At 44.0% G+C, this 23,335-nt stretch overlaps 1 protein-coding gene across 1 annotated transcript in view; it reads left to right on the top strand.

Moving 5' to 3' along the window:
* The window catches only part of LOC115461849 (proline-serine-threonine phosphatase-interacting protein 2-like), a 260,520-nt gene extending 252,026 nt beyond the window's left edge, over positions 1 to 8,494 (top strand). The window contains exon 15 of the mRNA XM_030191905.1: positions 8,265 to 8,494. The gene's annotated coding sequence lies outside the window, so the exon portion shown is untranslated. The remainder of the gene's footprint in view (positions 1 to 8,264) is intronic.
* Positions 8,495 to 23,335: the final 14,841 nt, after the last annotated feature.

Here is a 23,335-nt window from a genome sequence, read left to right as displayed (position 1 = left end):
ATGTCCTGGACCTCTTGGCAATTCCGTGTAATGGCAAGAGCAAGGCTGAAGCCACTACCCCAGCTGACATCAGAAGCTGGGCTGGGGCCCAAAGTGGCATCCCAGTCTTGACCGGAACTAGAAGTCTGAACAGAAGCAGATCTGGAACTGGAACCTGGGTTGGCATCCAAAACGGAGCCGGGATTTGGACCCGGACTGGAATCAACCCCTTGACTGTAACTGGAACTGGATTCAGGAGCTTGACTGGAACTGGAACTCGATCCGGACTCAGCATCTTGACTGGAACTCCCACTCGATCCAGACTCAGCATCTTGACTGGAACTCCAACTCGATCCAGACTCAGCATTCTTGACTGGAACTACAACTCAATCCAGACTCAGCATCTTGACTGGAACTCCAACTCGATCCAGACTCAGCATCTTGACTGGAACTGCAACTCAATTCTGATTCGGCATCTCGGCTGAACTCTGCACTCGGTGCAGACTCAGCACTCATTGTGAACTCATCATCTCGGCTGGGCTCTGCACTCGGTGCAGACTCAGCACCCATCGTGGACTCATTATCTCGGCTGGGCTCTGCGCTCGGTGTAGACTCAAAATCCCGGCTGGGACTGCAACTCGATCCAGACTCAGCATCTTGACTGGAACTGCAACTCAATCCAGACTCAGCCTCTTGACTGGAACTCCAACTCGATCCAGACTCAGCATCTTGACTGGAACTGCAACTCGATCCAGACTCAGCATCTTGACTGGACCTCCAACTCGATCCAGACTCAGCATCTTGACTGGAACTCCAACTCAATCCAGACTCAGCATCTTGACTGGAACTCCAACTCGATCCAGACTCAGCATCTTGACTGGAACTGCTGCATCTCGGAGTGGACACAGCATCACGGCTGGCCTCAGTACTCGGTGTAGACTCAGCCCACAGCACAGACTCAGCATCTCGGCTGGGACTGGCACTTGGTCCGGGACTACTAAGCCACCTTCTTTCAGCTTGGGCTTCAGGAGTATCCCGTAGGGTTGGCTCCGAGAGGAGTTGGAAGCGGTAAAAGAACAGCTTGGTAGAGGGATCAATAGCAGAAACTGGGTTTTCTTCAAACCCAAGCCAGGAGACACGCTTTCTCTCTGCGGCAGCTTCAGGGGTATCCTTCAAGGCTGGATCAGACAAAAGGGCAACCCGGTACTCCTGGAGCGTCATAAACGGATCCAGCTCAAAAATGGGGTTGGAACTGGGATCCACACTGGTACTAGGAGACTCCGTAGACAGCGCCACTTGAACTGGACGCAGAAACTTGGCTTGACGTGCTGCTTGGACTGGAATCGGAGACTCGGTCAGAAGCACCCCTCGGACTGGACTCAGAGGCTTGAGTGGAAGCGCCACTTGAACTGAAGTCGGCGACTCGGTTAGGAGCGTCCCTTGGACTAGGCTCCGAGGCTTGAGTGGAAGCGCCACTTGAACTGGAGTCGGCGACTCGGTTAGGTGCGTCCCTTGGACTAGGCTCCGAGGCTTGAGTGGAAGCGCCCCTTGAACTGGCATCGGAGGCTCGGTCAGCAGCGTCCCTCGGACTGGACTCTGAAGCTTGGCTGAACGCGCTGCTCGGACTGGATTCAGAGGCTTGTCTGGACGCTCTGCTTGAATGGGACTGGACCCCTGCTGGGCCCAGAGCATGGAATTCCCAAGACGTCTTCTCTCAGCGACAGCTTCCGGAGTATCCCACAAAGCTGGATTCAGGACAAGGCTGCGGCGATACTCTGAGAGCGTGATGAAAGGGTCCATATCTGAAACTGGGTTTTCAGTGATTCCAAGCCACCGGACACGTTTTCTCTCAGCTGCCGCTTCAGGGGTCTTCTTCAAAACAGGATGAGACAAAAGTTTCCCACGATACTGACGAAGAGTCATAGAAGGATCAAGAACAATGATGGAGCTGGACCCCAGCTGGGTCAGCTGGGTGGGGGTTCTTGCCGGGCTCATGGCCTTTGCATTCTGTCGCGTGCTCAAGGACCTTGGCATACTGTCAGGCTTCTTCCCCGGGAGCACTGGGTTCGTGAGCCCATGGGCCACTACCGTGGAGCGGCAGTGGCAGGCAAGATCACCTCCAAGGTAGAGATGAGACAAAACTGGACCGGAACCCCGGACTGGAGTTCTACACCGGAATACACGGAACTGGAACGCACCGGACGGGTGCGCACTGGAGTGGAGCCCGCTGGACTGGAACACACTGGAGGGCCCCACAGGACTGGAACATACAGGAGTGAAACCCGCTGGACTGGAACACACTGGACCTAGGCTTCACCTACGCTTGACCACCTTTCCCCGAGGGTTGAGCCCTCAGGTTCTGGCAGCCGGTAGGACTTACAGGAAAACCCGGAACTGGAACTTGCAAGCAGGAACAGCAGGAATGAAGATCCAGGAGTGCCCCCTGGCACCTAGGCGCAGGCAAGGCCGACAGGCAGGGACTGTCCGGGTTCTGGCAGTCGGCAGGTTTAAACACAATGACTAGTAAACTGTACCTAGGCTAATAGAAACGCTATACCCAGGCAAACCAGTCATACACAAGAAACATACACAGAGCACACTCAGGAGACTTGAAAGCTATACACCAGCTAACAACAAAGCTGTGCCCAAGCTAACAAGTCATGCACTGGAAACAAACACAGAGCACTAGCAAAGCTATACACAGGCTAACAAGCCACACGGTGCCTAAGCTGGCTAGTCTAAACAAACACAGAGCACTAGCAAAGCTATACACAGGCTAACAAGCCACACGGTGCCTAAGCTGGCTAGTCTAAATGAACACAGAGCACTAGCAAAGCTATACACAGGCTAACAAGCCACACGGTGCCTAAGCTGGCTAGTCTAAACGAACACAGAGCACTAGCAAAGCTATACACAGGCTAACAAGCCACACGGTGCCTAAGCTGGCTAGTCTAAACAAACACAGAGCACTAGCAAAGCTATACACAGGCTAACAAGCCACACGGTGCCTAAGCTGGCTAGTCTAAACAAACACAGAGCACTAGCAAAGCTATACACAGGCTAACAAGCCACACGGTGCCTAAGCTATCTAGTCAAACATAGAAACTCACACAGAGCAAACACTGAAACAGTGTACAGAGCACTCTATACACCAGGGCCCTAGATGAACAATGCAAAGGCCAGGGCTGTAGTCTCTAATTGATTAATAAAGCCCTTCCACACTAGAGGCACAGCTGCAGCAATCACCTTGCATCCAAACAGAGGCTTGACACACAGAGAAGTCAGCCCAGCGGGAGCCATCTTGGATACTGGCATAGAGGAGTCAGCGGCAGCCATCTTGGAAAAGGCATAGCCCACACAGGTGAGGTTCAGTAGGGCAATCAGCACACAGAGCCAGAGAGAAACTAAGACAGAGACAGACACAGAGACAAGCAGAAGCCAGCACAGCCACTGACTCCCAGAAACAGGGTAAGTCTGAGGGTGGTCACGGCCACAGACGTAACACAGAGAAGAAAAAAAAGGGAAGGAAGAGCTAAAAGGAAAGATCAGTATATCAAATAGGTGTAGTGAGGGAATGAAACAAGACAGGAGAGAGGAGAAAAGACAAATGGACAGCAAACACTGGAAAGGGAATTATCAGAAGATGCAGGAAAGCAGAAGACACAAAATGAGACCAAGATGATGGAAAAATAAAATGTCCAGACAACAAAGGTAGAAAAAAAGTGTTTTATTTTGAATTTATTAACTGGAATATGTTAGCTTTGGGATATGTGCATCACAAATCTTTGTATTATGTTCAGTGGCTTAGCCAGACAACTAATTGAGGGGAGAGAGGGGGAAGTGGTCCTGAGCCCAAAGTAGGTGGGCACCAGATTTTCTCCCCATCCTCCCCCATGCTCCCTGCCAAATTATAAATAACTAAACTGATGGGGATTCCCAAGCTCCGCCAGCTGAAGACCTCTTCCTCCAGTCTGTTGGCCAGAACACTCCAACCTCTGCAGCTGGTGGCAGCTCGGGGACACTGCTGCTAGCTGAAGAGCTTGGAGATTTCTGGCTGTCAGACCGGAGGAGGTGGTCTTCAGCTGGCAGGGCTTCGGGATCTCCAAAGCACAGGAGGTGACTAATTTGGTGGTGGTGGTGGTGGGGGGGGGGGGGGGGGGGGGGGGCTGGTACCAGGACCCCAGTGTGTTAAGTACACAAAGAAGTGCTTGTCTGTTTTTATTTCACCAGTGTTGTAGCTTGTTGAATTTAATTTCTTGGGCTTCCCAGTTCAATTTCTATTTGTATGTGTGATCTATTATTCTGTATTTGGTGAATGTTTTGTGTGTGAAAAAAAATCATTTAAAGTTGCTTTATGTGTGGTAATAATGGCAGGTGGGGAAATTGGGGGGAGGGGCAGGGAGGAGAGGGGATTAGGGGGCTCCCTTCCTTAATTTCTGCCCTGGGCCCCAGCATGTCTAAAACCTGCCTGAGCCCCAGATTATTCATATTCGAATTTAAATCACTATTCGGCCAAATATGAATAATATATTTGGGGCACTATTAGGGACCAAATCAAAATGAATACATGGTAGAGCCCTAGTCCCTGCATTACATGAGTCTCTGCCAGACAATCAAGGGGCCCTGTAAGAGCAAATCAGATTTACACTGCTTCTTATGGAACAGTGCATGTAAGGATGGGGAAAGAATATTTTGTTAGCACTCTGGTTTGATAGTAGTACTACTACTGCTACTACTACTACTTATCATTTCTATAGCACTACTAGACGTACGCAGCGCTGTACACTTGAACATGAAGAGACAGTCCCTGATCGACAGAGCTTACAACCTAATTAGGACAGACAAACAGGACAAATAAGGGACAAGGACAAAGAGTACCAACATTCCGGAATCCCAAAGAGTTGCAAGATTCCGGAATTCCAAACACTACTACTATTACTTATCATTTCTATAGCGCTACTAGACATACGCAGCGCTGTACACTTGAGCATGAAGACACAGTCCTTGCTCGACAGAGCTTACAACCTAATTAGGACAGATAAACAGGACAAATAAGGGATAAGGACTAAGAGTAGCAAGATTCCGGAATCCCAAAGAGTAGCAAGATTCCGGGCGGAATCCCAAAGAGTAGCAAGATTCTGTGCAGAATCCTAAAGAGTATCGAGGTTCCGGAATCCCAAAGATGACTACTACTACTTATCATTTCTATAGCGCTACTAGACGTACGCAGCGCTGTACACTTGAACATGAAGAGACAGTCAGTGTCACGTCCCCGATTGAGCAAATCTAAGACTGTAGCTCCTGGAAACACTGACAAGCAAATGACATAGATCCCGAATAATAAACTAAAAGTAGGTTTACTTATAAGCAAGTAAAACAACCAAAAATAAAACATAGATAATTAGAATGTAAGGACTATGTACAAATGCTAGGTAGCTCAGAGAGAAGCAATAGACAAATGTTCATTAAATGGTTTTATCATGTGAACACTTATGAGAAATGGTCTAGAGTAAACATACTCCCCTAGGCCTGAATTGGACCACCTGCTTATTGGCCAATAGCACTACAGAGCTTGTCTTATACAATCTGATGATGAAGCAAGCTCCTTCCTTGGCAGGAGATGCAGATCAGTAGGTGATCATACTGGCAGGTGAGCTCTGAAGTGTGTCAGGTGGTGCAGAGAAGAATAGAGGAGTTCAATGGAGTTCATGAGCTGATGAGCACATGAGATGATGAAAACTCAAGATCTGATAGTAGCACCAGACCATTTTTGATCCCCAGGGATGCCCCTTTTATATGGTTCTGCCAGGGGCAATGTTCCTGAAGATACAGTAAACAATTTATTCTGTTCTGGTCATTTTGATTTGAAAAACCACAAGAATATCCATTTTGTCAAAAAAAGATGCAGTTCTTGGAAATCAGGGCTACAATCAGTCTCGTGATGTTATTTCTGAGGTCTTTCTCCAGAAACCAGGCTCTGAAGTGACTGGATTGACTTGAACAGAAATTCATGTCTCTGAACAAGAGGTTCGTTTTGCAATGATTGCCTACCTCTTGCATCAGCCAAAGTGAGTCATGGGCACTTTCCTGCTGAAATGCAGGCCTTGGCAAATATTGAAACAAAAGTTCAAGCTGTTTGAAGCATTGTCTGAATTATGAATTGCAGGAGGCCGTTAGCAGGTATATAGGCACGGGCCTAGCACCTACAACACCATTGTGCCATACGCTATCCCCACTCCCGTGCAGCTCTCTAATGTAGAGTGATGGCAAGAACAAGCAGACCAGATGAGAAGGTCAGACCAGATGTTTATTAAAATAATATAAACTGAAACTGTTGTTTGAATTTGTATTATTTTAATAAACATCTGGTTTGACCTTCTCATCTGGTCTGCTTGTTCTTGCCATCATTTTGGAATTTGCAGATCGCTTGCCCTGTTGTTTCCTGGGACCTGTATATGTAGAGAACAGTTTTTGGAGTAAAAAAAAAAGTTATTAAAAAAAAATGAATCACAATGTTATGAATCAAAAAATGTGCCTTACTGGCACAAAAGAAATTACTCCACAGTGGTAATATCTAACTGACTGCATAGCTTAACAGAGTGTATTATAAAAAAATAAAAAATAGCTCAGAGCACACATTGCCACCATAATTGTGAACCAACCGGTATGTTCCTTAAAGAGTAAATAGCCAAGAATAATTAAGAGAGAGCTTGATAAGAAAAACCTTTCCAATTAAAAGATTGAAACCCATCCCTCTAATTGTATAAAAGTCACCAAAAATTGTGTGCAAATTTGGGCATGCGCCTAATTTGCACATGAATAATGAGCCAATTAGTGTCAATAATTGGCTTTTTAACTAGCAATTATTGGGGCTAGTTGAAATCAATTACCATATATGTGAATAAATTTAGTTGCGTGATCCACGCTTAAATTTTACATGCATTCTGGAAAAGGGGACACAGAAATGGGAGGGTCTTGAGCGTTTCAGGGTGGAGCATGGGTATGGATTTCCAGTTATGTGCGCAGTTATAGACTAAGGGAGTTCCGCGCATAAATTTAGGCACGAGCATTTGCACCACGTTTTCATTGGTGCAAATGGATGCACCTAAATTTACACGTGACTCCGGTACTTATGCGCTATTCTGTAAACCGTGCTTAACTTTAGGCATGGCTTATAGAATAGCGCTTAAGCAGGATTTTTCAGTGCCAATTTTGTAGGTGCGATTTATAGAATTCATCTCCAAATGTTAAAAAAAAATATATGTCCTCTGTTAAATAGAATAAAAGAATAAACCAATAACAATAAAATTGTAGGTATGTGAATATGTGTATATATCCATATAGGCTCAAATAAAGACCATAAAACAGGATAAAATGAATGATAGGATAAAGGAGGGGGAAGAGGCGGAAAAGAAAGGAAAAGAGGGACCGAAGGAGGAAGAAGGAAAGAATGGAGATGGGAAGGAGGAGGAGGGGAAAAGGGGGATAAGGAAGAGGAAGGAAGGAGGAGTGAGAGAAAGAAATGGGAAGGGAAGAAGGGACTAAAGGAGAGGGAGGGAGGGGGAGGGGTGATCCTCCAGTAGCCATGGTGCCTTGGACTCTACTAAACATTTGCCAGCTTGCCCAGCTCTTTATTACATAAGTACATAAGTAATGCCATACTGGGAAACGACCAAAGGCCCATCAAGCCCAGCATCCTGTCCCTGACAGCGGCCAATCCAGGTCAAGGGCACCTGGCAAGCTTCCCAAAGTACAAACATTCTATACATGTTATTCCCAAAATTGTGGATTTTTCCCAAGTCCATTTAGTAGCGGTCTATGGACTTGTCCTTTAGGAATCCATCGAAACCCTTTTAAAACTCTGCCAACAACAAGCTTCATTTGAGGGGTGTTTTCTAAGCCTAACCTTTGATGCCTTATCCGAAAACCAAATACACAACTAGAGAAACCTAGGGGCTACCACCCTATTTTGATACAGATGCCCTTTTATAAAAATATACCCCTTTTCCCCTACATGGGTAATTCAACCTACTGAGACTCATTTCCGACCCAATAATGTTGTTGCTTTTCTTTTAACTAATTCTGTTTCTGTTGGGCTAACACATTATCCACCTTTTACTTGGTTAGAAGCAAATATATCCATTCAATTTCCTATGGATGCATGGGACAACTCTTTATACCTATGTATGAAAAGTCTGAGATATGGATTATCTATTGGGTTTTGAACAAAAACCATTGGGTAAAATGGTATCACTGACTCATTTCTTATTTCCTTTTCTTTCAGGGGTCTAAACTTGGCTTCTTCAAGAACAACATTCAGCATAAGAAACCCTTCAACCAGTCCTGGAATGTAGGCTTGAGCTGTTTCTGTTTTTTTATGTGAAATATGTTTTATTGAGGACAAATACAAATACAATCAGCAAACATTCAAATGAAAAACAAAGAATTCCATCATCCCAGAGTTCCAGTTTTCTCCCCATCAACCTATACCTTTAACCCTCCCCCAACCCAGCCTCCCACCCCCACATCCCTCCCCCATCCCAACATCCCATCTCCACTCCAACTCCAAATTAAGGTACTATCCCAAAACATGGGATGAGACATGTGAATACCCCCCGCCCACCCCCACCTATCATAACCAACCAAAATATTCCATAAACAGCATAAGGAGCCACACATCCTGAAGAAACTAAAATAGACTTATACAAGAGACAAAGTAAAATCATACAAAAGCATTCTGATATGCACTGGTGAAATATACAAAATAAAAATAATACAGAAAGAAGAGACCAAGCCAACACAACTACAAGCAAGTCCTTAGCTCACAGAAGCAGCATTTTTTAAGCGCCCACTCTGGTTGGGACAGTTTGTAAAAATGTTTGCGCTGTCTCCACCATATTATTCACCTTGTGCTCCATCTGCTGAAGACAGATGAAGCTGATCCATATCCTGCGAGGTGCTCTGAGCCCCAACTTCCAGCACTCCCACACGATGTTGCTGTGCATCAAACTCTAGATCCATGCTGTCTAAACGGTCATGAGCAGCCTCAATTCTATCATGCAACTGCTGCAATTTAGTATCCAGCACAGCTTTCACCACTGCCTGCACTTCTGACACAATCTCCTAGGTCCATGCGGAGCTTACCAATGGACTCGGTGGGGCCGCTAAAGCCGCCATCTTAGCTTCTGCTCCCCATGATTTCTCTGGAGCCCTGCGGGTCAACCCCGACGCCATAAGATGTTAAAATGCCTTGAAAACCATCTTTTCTTCAAGCCAACTGGCACAGCAGAAAATACTTAAACTTTGATAGTTGTCTGTTGCAAAAAAGGAAAGTGTGATATGTGGCAAATTGGTGGTGAGACAGAGAAGCCGAACAGCCTACACTCCAGCGCTAGATGTCACTTATCCTCTTTTGTTTCTGTTCTTTTAAGCACTGTAAAACACTCTGGGGCCTCTACAGAAAAAGAAGCATGCTATGTACTAAGGACCTAGCATGCATGCTAAACCAAGCTTGGAAGGCATTAGTGAGTGGGTATGCAGAAAAATAGAACATAAGAACAGCCATACTGGCTCAGACCAATGGTCCATCTAGCCCAATATCCTGTTTCCAACAGTGGCTAAGTCAGGTCATAAGTACTTGAGAGAACCTCAAATAGTAGCAAGGCTCATGCTACTGATCCCAGTTGACACGCAGTGGCTTTCCCCATGTCTATGTCAATAGCAGACTACAGACTTTTCCTCCAGGAATTTGTCTAAACTTTTTAAAAACCCAGATACACTAATTGCTGATACCACATCTTCTGGCAACGAGTGCCAGAGCTTAACTATTCACTGAGTGAAAAAAATATTTTCTCCTGTTCGAAAATGAAGGAATGTCATATCCAAATTGCTTTAGCAAGTACATGGGAAACTCTTGGTATGTTCTTCTCCACCCACTATTGCGAGAGCACATGTCGAATCCTAAAATATGGTGAAAGAAACCACCAGGAGCCCTCTCTGTGTTGTAAATCCTACAATATGAACACCTGCTTTGGAGAAGGCATTAATGTTGTAGCTCATCACTATCTCAGGGACTCAGATTCCAGCATAGAAAGATGATATAAGGTGATATAACTCTTCATTATGTAGAAGGCACAGTGCTTTTATCGTCTCTACTAATTCAAGGTCATGTAAAATGATGTAATTCTGATAAATTATTGATGAATGTAGTAATTCCAGGCAAATACCATTGCAGTTGTTCTGAGACTTGAGTTTGGGCAATGAGATTTCCGGTAAGGGCAACAAATATTTTTGTTTGACTGCAGAGCTCCTCTTAGAGAACTCTGAAGCTGCCTTGGACTGTTTCCTGTTGTTCCTACTTCAAATAGGCCTGGCACCCCTTTGGGGATCACTCTACCTGATTCTGTGTTGTAATTCCCTCCACCACCACCACCTACCTCTCTTCATATTTCCCACAGAGGACACCCTTAAGGATAAGGATAAGTGTGGCCTCCAGTGCCATAGGCTGCTTGTGGAAGGGGATGGTCAGATACTGGTACACTTGAGTTGGGTCGGGAAGATTCCTTTCTGGTTTGTCTGATTCCATGCTCCATTCTTTCACCAGACATGTCCTCTCAATTCTGGTGGTAAAAGCAGCAAGCTGAGAGCCAGGGAAGTCAGGGTTCAGATCCCATTGATGTTCTTTGTGATCTTGAGCAAATCACTTTACGTTCAGGTGCATTCTTTGACTGTAAGCCCTCTGGGTACAGGGAAATGCTTGAATTTAACTTGCCTTTAGCTACTAATGAAAAGATGTGAGCTAAATATAAACAAATAGGTAAGAACTTTACTGACAGCAAAGACAGATGAACAGAAACATGTACTCATATCTGGTTTGTTTTTGATCTGGACTCTTTTCTTCATCATCCTCCTCATCTGGGATCCTCTGGCTCTCTCACTTCTCAGCAATGAGAAGCAACCTTATTTTCTGGGCTTACTTGATACAAGTTTGAAGCAAAGAGGTAGAGCTCTGGGGGAATGAGGATGATGCATTCTCCATTTAACATGTACACCAGGCTTATCCAACCTACAGCATGAGGGCTAGTACCCAGCCCACCAAATTCTTTTTTCTGGCCCTTGGAAGCTTGGCAATTCTTGTGGTGCTATTCTGCTTCCCCACTGTAACTTGGCTCTCTGTGGCTCATGCTTGCAGAGAGTCAAGTCATGGTGGGGAAGCAGGAATCTCACTGTTTCCTTCTGCAGCCGAAGCCAGGTGAGGGAAAATAAACTGGGTGAAAGTTAGGGGGGGGGGGGGGATGATGCACCATCATATTTTGTCACTATTTGACTAAACAGGCAGCCAAATACAACGGTGTGTGTTTTGGCCATCCGAATATTACAAAATATAAAATGTGGCCCCCAGTATAAAAAGGTTGGATAAGCCTGATATACACTTTCCCCTGGATTAATAAGTACATAAGTATTGCCATACTGGGAAAGACCAAAGGTCCATCAAGCCCAGCATCCTGTTTCCAACAGTGGCCAATTCAGGTCACAAATACCTGGCAAGATCCCAAAAATGTACAAAACATTTTATACTGCTTATTCCAGAAACAGTGGATTTTCCCCAAGTCCATTTAATAACGGTCTATGGACTTTTCCTTTAGGAAGCCGTCCAAACCTTTTTTAAACTCCGCTAAGCTAACCGCCTTTACCACATTCTCTGGCAACGAATTCCAGAGTGAAGAAAATATACGCTGCCCAGATTTGGGCACACACTGAAGATTCATGCACAAATTGAGTAATGAGCCCTTAACTACCAATAATTGAGTGCTAACAACCAATTATTGAGGGTATTTGGCACCACTTAGAATTTGTGTGCTCATTCGGCTGCATGCTATTCTATAAGGCATCATATCACTATACCCAGCTCCCTCTAGGTTACTTAATCAATACAGTAGTGAAGAAGTGCTATTGGAACCATCAGAGTAGCATGCTACCACCGTATTGGCCTAATATCTTAAGCCATAACACCATTAAGGGTGGGCATGTAATCTTAATTGATTCCGTTTATACAATTTTATATATGTTTTTTATGAGCTTTTCCCACTGTATATACTTAATATTCTAAATGGAGAACCACAAATACTTAGCTCCATGTAGATTTTCACCCCAGTGATTTATTTTAAAGTCCAAGATTCCTTCATACTCATTTTTTAATCCAGTGAAATAGGAGACTTGTCTTGCCGACATGAATTCATGTTTCACTGCGACGAAGACAAATTGTGTGGAGACGGACCTTGATACAGCTTTTCAGCGAAACATGAATTCATGTCGGCAAGACAAGTCTCCTATTTCACTGGATTAAAAAATGAGTCTGAAGGAATCTTGGACTTTAAAATAAATCACTGGGGTGAAAATCTACATGGAGCTAAGTATTTGTGGTTCTCCATTTAGAATATTAAGTATATACAGTGGGGAAAGCTCATAAAAAACACACATAAAATTGTATAAACGGAATCAATGAAGATTACATGCCCACCCTTAACGGTGTTATAGCTTAAGATATTAGGCCAATGCGGTGCTAGCATTTGACTCTGATGGTTCTAATAGCACTTCTTCACTACTGTATTGATTAAGTAACCTAGAGGGAGCTGGGTATAGTGATGTGATATAGTGTTACCCCCTCCAATGTAAGCATTATTTGGTTGCTAAAATATTGAGGATTCTATAAGGTGTGGCACTTAACTCTACTAGTGTGTAATTCAAAAGGGAGCATGGCTGTGGGTGTGTTGTGATGTTACAAAATGCTACCTCAGCAGCCTAACTCGGGCTCTAGCATTTACACCAGGTTTCAGCAGGCGTAAGTCTGGTGCCTACCGATAAGCGCAGGAACCGGCACTATGCTCTATTCTATAAAGGATGTGTGCCCTCCATAGAATAGCACTTAGCGCTGATCTTTTTCAGTGCCCATTTTTGAGCGCCATGTATAGAATTTTCCCCCTTATGTAGCTTCCAGGTGCTAATTAGTAACTCAGCTGAACTGCACTGAAATCAAATGCTGTACATGTTTGGGTTGCACTCTAATACCATGTGTGTGCTATAGAGGCATTTTTTATTACTTGGATGCTAACATTTAGTGCATATATTTACTGATGTACATGTCAAACCCAAGTCTAGACTGCCTTATGGTGTTTAATGGTATATTTTTAGTCAGGGCAGCAGAAAAATGTACTTGCTATTCACCACTTGGTTGTGTGGCACTCATGTCCTTCATTTCATGAGTTACAACCTTATTTCTACTCAGATGGGCCATTTCAATGATTTGTACCTATTCTGAGAGTTGAAAAACTAAATTTACTCTCTGTTTATTTTGCCTTTAAGTGTGTTGTTTGTTGCCCCAGGAGAGTTCAGAAACTTTGAGTTACTCTGTATAGAACAGAGCTTCCTGAATTGTGGCTTGGGACTCTAAGGGGGGAAGTTATCAAGGTGCGGTAAAAGGCAAGCTTTTACTGCACCTTGACTTACTATGGGAATCACCAATCTGCAGTACCATTGTATCACAAGTTTCTGACTCAAGTGGTAAAGAACCAAAGCTGTGAGCCATCTCGTATACATCATTAACCCATTGAGCTGAGAGCATTGGGCCGTCAAGCTGCAGCCTCTTGCTTCTGGGCCGCTATGTAAAGGGGCCAGCACCAGCTCTGTAGGTGTTGGTTCCCCCCAAAGCTGAATGCCCCTCTAGGGCACCACATCTCAACAACCCTCTGTCCCTGAAGTGAGCCACAAACCATCCATCCCACCTGACTAGTCCCTCCTTAGCAATGGTCCTCTTTATAAAGCTCCCAGAGCCTGAAATCCCCCAATCCCCTCCTCCCACCCTCCAAAGGCCTCCTGCCAGTCTACTGTAGGTGAATCATTAATGGTCAGTGCTCTGGGCAAGAACGATGCCCAGTTACTCTTGTCCTTACCAGTGCTATCATCCAAAATGGTGGCAGTGAACCCTAGCATTAGTTTTGCAGCTTTTTGTATGGAAGATAACGCCTAGTTATCTACCCTAAGGATTTCTGGCACCATTTGGATTATGGCGCCAACAAGGACAAGAGATATTGTGCATTTTCTGCCCAGACTACTGACCACCAATGATTTAGCTATATTAGACCCAAGAGGATCTTTAGGAGGATGGGGGAAGAGGTTGGGAGGTTTTTGGGAGAGTTCATGGTGGGGACCACTATAGGGCGTTGGATTGGGGAGAAGGTTTGGAGAGGGAGGGCTTGGTGAGGGAGGATGCCCTAAAGAGGTATTCAGCTTTAGGGAGGGACCTTATTGCTAACATTTACTGAACCGGTGCTGGCCCTTTTACACAGCCTGGGAGCACTATCAGTACCGTATCCAGAAATTTAATTACATGTTTTTGAATTATTTCTTTGAATATATATGCAGAACACAAAACTGTTCTCATTGGGAAGATGCTTATATATTGTCCATCCTCCTACAGACCACAGTAGTTTATTTAGCCCTTTTTGAGTGAACTGAAGAAAATCCAAACCAATAAATGCTCAAGGTTTAGGGGCCCCTTTTTCTAAGCTGCATAGGCGCACCAATTCGGAACTACCGCCCAGCTATCGTGTGGCCCGGGTGGTAATTTAATTTTTTACACGCGTCCAGTATGCGTGCCAGAAAATATATTTTATTTTCCGGCGCACGGTGCTAACTGTGTGGTAATCGGCATTGTACGTGCACTGATGATTACCGCCGGTTAATGTGTGAGACCTTATCGCTAAGTGAATGGGTGGCGGTATGGTCTCAGGCCCAAAACGGACACATCCTAATTTTCATTTTGCCACATGTCCATTTTCGGTCACAAAAAAAGGCCTTTTTTGCAGGTGCGCTGAAAAATGGACCTGCACACATCCAATACACGTGTCTACAACAGCACAGGCCATTTTTCGGCACACCTTAGTAAAAGGACCCCGTAGTTTCTAATTTTCATTTGCCACTTAAGCAGAACTCACTGTGCCTTTCTAGATAACTGCTTCACGAACTTCAGCAATTGCATCTGGGGTGGTGGGACTCTGTGCGGAACTGCTCACTGTGGATGCCATGATTCCAGAAGAAACAAAATGTTGTGGGAACAATACCTGATCCCGCACTCCGAGATTAGATACACCTTGACTTCAGCAATTCACAACTTCATTTGGTGAGCTGTGGGAATCTATTGGTCTATATATGGAAGATACATTTAATGTGAGCAACTGCAAAGTGGTGCATGTGGGGAAAGGGGAACCCAAACTATAACTACGTGATGCAAGGTTCCAATTAGGAATCAGCACCCAGGAAAAGGATCTAGGTGTCGTCGTTGATACATTGAAACACTCTGTTCAGTGTTCAGCGGCATCTAAGAAAGCAAATATAATGCTAGGAATTATTAGGAAAGGAATGGAAAACAAAAATGAGAATGTTGTGATACTTTTGTATTGCTCCATAGTGCAACCACACCACAAATTCTGTGTGCAGTTCTGGTCACCAAATCTTAGATAGAGTGGAATTAGAAAAGGTACAGAGAAGGGCGATAAAAATGATAAAGGGGATGGGATGGCTTTCCTATGAGGAAAGGCTAAAGTGGCTAGTCTCTTCAGCTTGGAGAAGAGACAGCTGAGGGAAGATATGACAGAGGTCTATAAAATACTGAGTGGATTGGAATGGGTAGACATGAATCACTTGTTTACCCTTTCCAAAAATACTAGGACTAGGGGGTATGCAATGAAACTACTAAATAGTAAATTTAAAACAAACTGGAGAAAATATTTCTTTACTCAATGTGTAATTAAACTCTGGAATTCGTTGCCAGAGAATGTAGCAAAAGCAGTTAACTTAGCAGTGTTTAAAAAAGGTTTGGATAATTTCCTAAAAGAAAAATCCATAAGCCATTATTAAGATGGACTTCGGAAAAAACACTGCCTATTTCCAGGATAAGCAGTGATTCTAGATGGGTTTTCGCTTCTTTGATGCTGAAGATCAGGTGATATATCATTCTGATTAAGTTTGTTGATAGGTTCTTGTACTCCTCGCAAATCTACATCCAAACAAATGACCTGTCAAACAGAAAGTGCAAGTGTCCTGTGCACAGACTGACTGACTTTAGCTGAACGATGTTGGCCAAGCCAAAGGCACACATATGACACTGGTGTGACTCAGAATTTAAAGCTGACATGCATACAAATTTTCAGTCACCTCCTCATAGCATGCTGAAAGATTTCCTGCCTTGTCTAACTGGGGCTGATGTTTTAACTGGTGTATGACACTATTACTGGCAGGCTGGGAGAAGACATATCATTTATCCATTAATATTTGAGTAACCTAGTTTTCAGTTTCAGTACGCAAAGTGTAGGATTTCTTTTTTTTCAATGAACTCGGTTATTATGCATGTTATGTAAATACATGACCCTGTAAATAAAAACTAAATAGTTCAGCGGCCTGATTATTTAACTGCCCTTAAAAGATAATATATAAGCTAAGTGAGAGGTATATCTAATTATTGGAAAATATAACAAATAAACAATGAATTATGTTGTACTTTAATGACTGTATCAGAATTTAAACTAGAGAAGGGCTATATTTTTGTCTTGTCTGAATAGAGATAGGGATATTGCTACAAGCATTTTGCTGACTATTAATAGAATATATGTATAATTTATGCATCTTACCGGAAAATGTCATTTTATTATGCTTCAAGTAAACTTACTTGCATTATATAAGTAAATTGTTTATGCTTATTTTTAAAGTAAGCATAAGGAATGGGTGAAATGAAGGATACGTGTGTGTGTGTATGGCTTATGCCTATTATAGGGGAGCTAACAGAAATAGGCTCTTACTGTACTTTCCTCATATATAAAAATTCATGACACTGTTGTGATAAGGCACTGGCATGTTCTTATCAGAAAAATGTGGAGAACTACAACTCCCAGGAGGCAGTGGAACTATGAGGTCAGCAGAGGAGCCAGTCTGGGAGAAAACCTGGGGAAAGCCTGCTAACCCAACAGTAGCAGGTGCAAATAAGTACCTGTATATAATATGTAAACCGCTTTGAATGTAGTTGCAAAAAACGCAGAAAGGTGGTATATCAAGTCCCATTCCCTTTCCCCTAATTGAAGGGGGGGGGGGGGTTTACTAAAGCGAGCTGGCATTTTTAGCACGTGCTAAAAATAGGTGTATGCTACTACTACTACTACTACTTAACATTTCTAAAGCGCTACTAGGGTTACGCAGCGCTGTACAATTTAACATGGAAGGACAGTGCCTGCTCAAGGAGCTTACAATCTAAAAAGACAGGTGTACAATCTAAAGACAAGTGTAGAGTCCGTCTGGTAGGTAATACTATATTTCATGAGAGGTTAGGTGCTGAACGCGGCATTGAAGAGGTGAGTTTTAAGCAGAGATTTGAAAATGGGTAGGGAGGGAGCTTGGCGTAGGGGTTGAGGAAGATTGTTCCAGGCAAAGGGTGAGGCAAGGCAGAATGAGCGGAGCCTGGAGTTGGCAGTGGTGGAGAAGGGAACTGAAAGGAGGGATTTGTCCTGTGAGCGGAGGTAACGGGCGGGGACATACGCTAAACACTAAATATGCCCATGTATTCCTATGGGCATCTTTAGCGTGCGACTATTTTTAATTTGCGCTAAAAACGCCAGCGTGCCTAAGTAAAAGACCCCCCTAAGGGAGCTGGTGGTTGTTGGTAGTACGCCTTACCTGCAGCAATTATCAAGTAAGGTTGCCAGAGAAGGAGTTTCAAAGAAGTCTTAGTTCTAGAGGTAAAGGGAACCCAGAAAGGGAAGTCACAAACCAGAAGGGGGAAGAGACAAAAATGGACAGGAAGCCTTTAGTCTTAAAGGGTAGCTTTCCAAGAAGGAGGGTTAGAGACAGTTCCCCTCCCAGCCTCTGTGATAGGAAGTCCCATATGCCTCACTCTAGGCATCCACAGGGAGTAGTTGGAACCTGAGAGGAAGAGGGGGAAGAAAGTTCCAAAGGTCAGTCTCTACTCTGGAGAAAAGATGCTTCCATAGGGGTAATGCGCCTAATAGAAAGAAGAGTGTAATGTTGGCTGATGTTTAAACTGGCTTGGTTGGTGGAGGAAAAAGATCTTATCATACTGTGGCAATATGAACACACCGTGCTGTTTCGGTTTCTTTATAGCACACAGTTAAAAAGTAATCACGGATCAAAAAACCTCCTAAAAAATTTTTTATTTTGCACAACAATTTTTGTATTTTTTTGTTTTTAGCTTTGCTCAATGATCAAAATCTTGTCCAATACTGTCCCAAAATCAAATATTAAAGGAAACAAAGGACTTATCTGAATGAGACGTTCGTGTAAATTAGGCTCAAACCCAGCTTTAAAGCTCAAATCAGGCCCATGACAGCAGTATACAGGTCCCTGGAGCAGTTTTAATGGGTGCAGTGGACTTCAGACAGGCGGACCCAGGCCCCCCCCCCCCCCACCTATTCCACTTTTGGTGGAAAATGGGAGCCCTCCAAAACCCACCCAAAACCCACTGTACCCACATGTAGGTGCCCCCCTTCACCCCTTAGGGCTATGGTAGTGGTGTATAGTTGTGAGAAGTGGGTTTTGGGGGGGGTTCGGGGGTTCAGCACCCAAGGTAAGGGAGCTATGTACCAGGGAGCAATTTGCGAAGTCCACTGTAGTGCCCCCTAGGGTGCCCGGTTGGTGTCCTGGCATGTGAGGAGGACCAGTGCACTATGAATCCTGGCCCCTCCCATGACCAAATGCCTTGGATTTATTCGTTTTTGAGATGGGCGCCATCGGTTTCCATTATGGGGGAAAACCGAGGGTGTCCATCTCTAAATCCGGCAATCTCAGCATTTAGGTTGAGATTTGGGCACCCCCAACCGTATTATCGAAACGAAAGATGGACGCCCATCTCGTTTCGAAAATACGGTTGGCCCCGCCCCTTCAAGGTGCCATCCTCAAAGATGGGTGCCCTTAGAGATGGGCATCCCCGATCAAAACACACTTAAAAGGTGATTATTATTGAGCACCTCTTGTTCAACATTGCATTAAAGCTAAACATGAATTTATTGATTTATTGATTTGCGCTGTTGGGTGATTGAACAGATGACTAAGGATGGGAGAGGTGAGGATTTAAAAAAAATACTCAGAAGCAGCAGGTTCACGAAACAAGTGGCCCTTGGGGTTTTGGAGAACTGGTATTTGTTCATGTCTTGCAGCACTTGAAGAGAGTTCCTTTATGCACTTTATATTGATATGTCATGAACAACCAGCAGTGTTTGTTGGAACTTTGGGGATTTGACATGAACATTTTTGTGTTTTTTGTAATGACTCTGTGGGTTTTGCCTATTTTTCTTTGTTTTTTGGGTTTTTTTGGTGAGCAACTTTTTTCTCCATTTTTGGAGGGTTTTTTTTTTTTGTTGCTCTCTTTTTTTCTGGAGATAGATAATTTAATGAGACCAATGATAATACCTGAGAATTCCTTTGGGAAAGACTGACACGTTTGGTCAGACCAATGCTATTTGAGCTTTGAGGCCTCATTTATGCAGATTTTTTTTTAAATAGACCCCCACAGTCTGTGTTACACATCTTGTTAGCAAACTGCATATTTCATGATTTTTTAGGGGAATATTTTGAAAGTTTTCTACCCCTTATGTATGTTTTCTGGTTAGAAATTGTGTGCATATATTGCACATAAATGCCAAAATTCTGCATAAGTGCTATTCTACAAATATCTGCTTGATATACGTGTAGTGGTTATTTGCAAGGGGGATATACACTGGGTAGGAGTATGGGTGGGAAATAGGTGGGGCTCCTACTTACATAGGCAAATTACAGTATTCCTGCCACATTTAGGTGTTCGTACTTACACTAGGCCTATGGCTGGCATAAGTGCAGGTATTCACATTAGGTGTGCCAAAACTGGGTTACGCTAGTATTCTATAATGAAACCTAAGCGCCTTATAGCTCTATCCACCTCGGGTTGCTTAAATAAAGAAGCCCAGTTATGGAATTACCCCACAGAGCAAATCTACCATTCCATAATAGCCCTAGTTTCCAAAACATAGACAAGAGCCCTACCCAGGAAAAGGCAGCACTGTGACCACTTAGAAATACAATACAACCATTTTGAAAACTGAATGGGCCAAATTGCTCATCGGTTGCATTCCCGTAAGTTTGAAATTAAATCCAGGAAAAACAAAAGTTACTACTTTTCTCTCAGAATACTGATGTTGAGATGCCAACATCATTGACTACTGTCTGCACCAGCGTATGAATCATACACTCTTTAAAACACCTTGGGGTTCTTATTGACAGCCACTTAGATTTTCAACAGCATATCTTATTAGTAGTTCAAGAGAAATTTTCAAACTAAAGAAAGTTCGATCAGTATGGTCCTGTTTTGACACAAACACACTTCACATACGTCTTCACTCATTTGTTCTTGGACAATTAGATTACTGTAATGCTCTCTTTCATGGTCTTCATCAAATTGATCTTATATGACTCCAACTCATTCAGAATACTGCAGTTAAGCTGATCACTGGCACCATGTGCAGAGATCACATCACTCCACTACTCAGATCGGAATACTGGGTACACTTAGCTACAATAATCTCATACACGAGCGTAACTCTGGTATATCAGGTTCACCGGACCGGGTTTCTGTGGTTAGTCTTTCAACTGCTCACGCCATATGTACCAAGTAATGCTTTATGATCCAGCCAGCAGAAGCGCTTGGTTCTTTCATTTCATGCAATTAGGCATATCTACTGTTGGTGCCAGGGGCGTATCTGCGTGGGGCCACAGGGGCCTGGGCCCCCGCAGATTTTGGCCCGGACCCCCCTACCGACGACCTTCTCCACTCCCCTCTCCCGCCGCCAACCCGTCGCTGATCTTTGCTGGCGGGGGACCCCAACCCCCGCCAGCCGAGGTCATCTCTTCTGTTGCAGGCTGCAAGTTGCAAAGCTTCCTGTTCTTCTGAGTACGTGCAGGACGTCAGACTCAGAATTTGAAACTGAGATCAACGTCCTGCACATCGTACGTGCAGGACGTCAGACTCAGAAGAACAGGAAGCTTTGCAACTTGCAGCCTGCAATGGAAGAGAGGACCTCGGCTGGCGGGGGGTTGGGGTCCCCCGCCAGCAAAGGTAAGTGACGGCAGAGGGGGAGGGTTGGCGGCGGGAGGGGGGTGGAGAGAGTTGTTGGTGGTGGGGGGGTCTGGCAATGGCGGGGGGGGGGATTGGTAATGGCGGGGGGGGGGATCGGTGGCGGCGGGGTGAGCTAAAATGTGCCCCTCCCTCTGGCCCTGGCCCCCCTTACCGCCTGAGTCCAGATACGCCTCTGGTTGGTGCAGAGTATAATGAGACAAAGAAGGAATATAATATAGAGTAAATTTCTACATCGGTGTGTACCAACACTCCCCTGGGGTCTCTTAGCGTAGTAATCCTACAGGGGCCTGTACTGTGTTTAATCAGTTTAGCCAATAAACCGCTACTTTTGTTAGCAAATTTATATGACTTATTTATAAAACCCCATAGATTTCTGAGCATTCTGGTGAAGGAGCTCATTTAAGGCCTGCTGAGCTTCCAGCAACAATGTTTTATTGCATAAGGTAGCAGCAACCAAACAATGGAGATGACCAAAGACCAGGGTGTAGACAAAATTATTTCTTAAAAATCTTTAATAAGCAAGTTGACAAAATCATGCAATAAAATATATGACCTTCAAGAAGGACTCGACATAGGCTGTGTTTCGGCGGTAATGCCTGCTTCAGGAGTCCACAATGTACAAAGATCTCAAAGAGAGACAAACACAGCTTTTCTCCCTTAAACATATTTTTCTTTGTGTATTACAAATGTGGCGTGCATCAAAAGCAAACTGACAGCATTTCTCCTGGTCCTTGGTTATCTCCACAGTTTGGTTCCTGCTGCTCTCTTTCGTGGGGATTTGGCCCTGTTCTTTGCTTACATTATTACGTAATGTACCATGAACTCCATATTGATGTCTTAAATGAGTAACTTGTATCTCTAACCACACAATCTCCTGGCACCTAGCCTTCTTTTTGAAAACTAGAGTATGCAATTATGTCACCATTTAAAACTGCCTTGGCAGCCTCCCAGTAAAGGATAGGATTTTCCTGATGAGCCTAATTATGTTCAACATATAATTTCCTTTTAGAGGACAAGAAAGAGAGAAACTGGCTATCCCTGTAAAAACTAATAGGGAATTTCCATTGGGAGGCAGCAGAGACTGGAGGGCGAAAACATATGTGCAGTTCCACTCGTGCATGTTCACAGATTACTATTGGCTCAATGATTGAGGAAATCACGTTCATAAATGCACTCCTCATAAATAAAATGTAATCTGTCATGGACATGGTGGAGTGTGCACAGGACAGATGCATATAATCTCTGTCTGTGGGGTGTAAAGGTTCTTCAGACATTCACCACGTCCAAAGACAGGCACAGCAAGAGACCCCAACATATTGTTCTAGCTAGATCCCTGCCCATGGGGCGAGACCTATCCAACGTGGGATCATAGACCTCATTAAAGTCCTCTCCTATTACTATAGGTACATTTTCAAATTTATGCAGATGTTGCAATAACTGTTAATAAAAACACATCAAAATTATTTGGAGCATAAACGTTACATAACAAAAGGTGATTACCATCCAATGTGACTGAGGCAATTACAAACCTGCCTTTACAATCCTGTATCACTTTATGGGTCTTTAACTGGATACCTTTCCTGATTAAAATGATGACCCCTGCCTTTTTCCCAACTGCTGAGTCTGCAAAATGTTTCTCCACCCACCAGAGAGATAGCTTAGAATGCTCAAAGGCACCCAAATGGGTCCCCTGCAAAAAAGCAATAATAGCCTGATGTTTACTGAGAAGTTGTAAAATTTTTTGCCGCTTAATAGGTAAGTGAATACCCCCTATGTTCCACATTATTATTTTAATAGCTGTGGAGGCGAATTTTCAAAGCACTTAGACTTACAAAGTTCCATAATAATCTATAGAACTTTATAAATCTAAATGCTTTGAAAATGAGCCCCATAACCACGTATAAGTTTGTAGTTCAAACAGCAGATTACATAGTAACATAGTAGATGATGGCAGAAAAAGACCTGTACGGTCCAACTAGTCTGCCCACGATAAACTCATATGTGTATACCTTACCTTGATTTGTACCTGTCTTTTTCAGGGCACAGACCGTATAAGTCTGTCCAGCAGTATTTCCCGCCTCCCAACCACCAGTCCCGCCTCCCATCACCGGCTCTGGCACAGACCCCATATAAGTCTGCCCTCCCCTATCCTAGCCTCTCAACCACCAACCCCTCTTCCCCCCGCCA

Source organism: Microcaecilia unicolor, chromosome 2 (assembly GCF_901765095.1).
Source record: "Microcaecilia unicolor chromosome 2, aMicUni1.1, whole genome shotgun sequence".
NCBI classification, from domain to species: Eukaryota; Metazoa; Chordata; class Amphibia; order Gymnophiona; family Siphonopidae; genus Microcaecilia; species Microcaecilia unicolor.
Note: the sequence above shows the minus strand (reverse complement) of the source record. Positions and strands in the feature narration are given on the sequence as shown.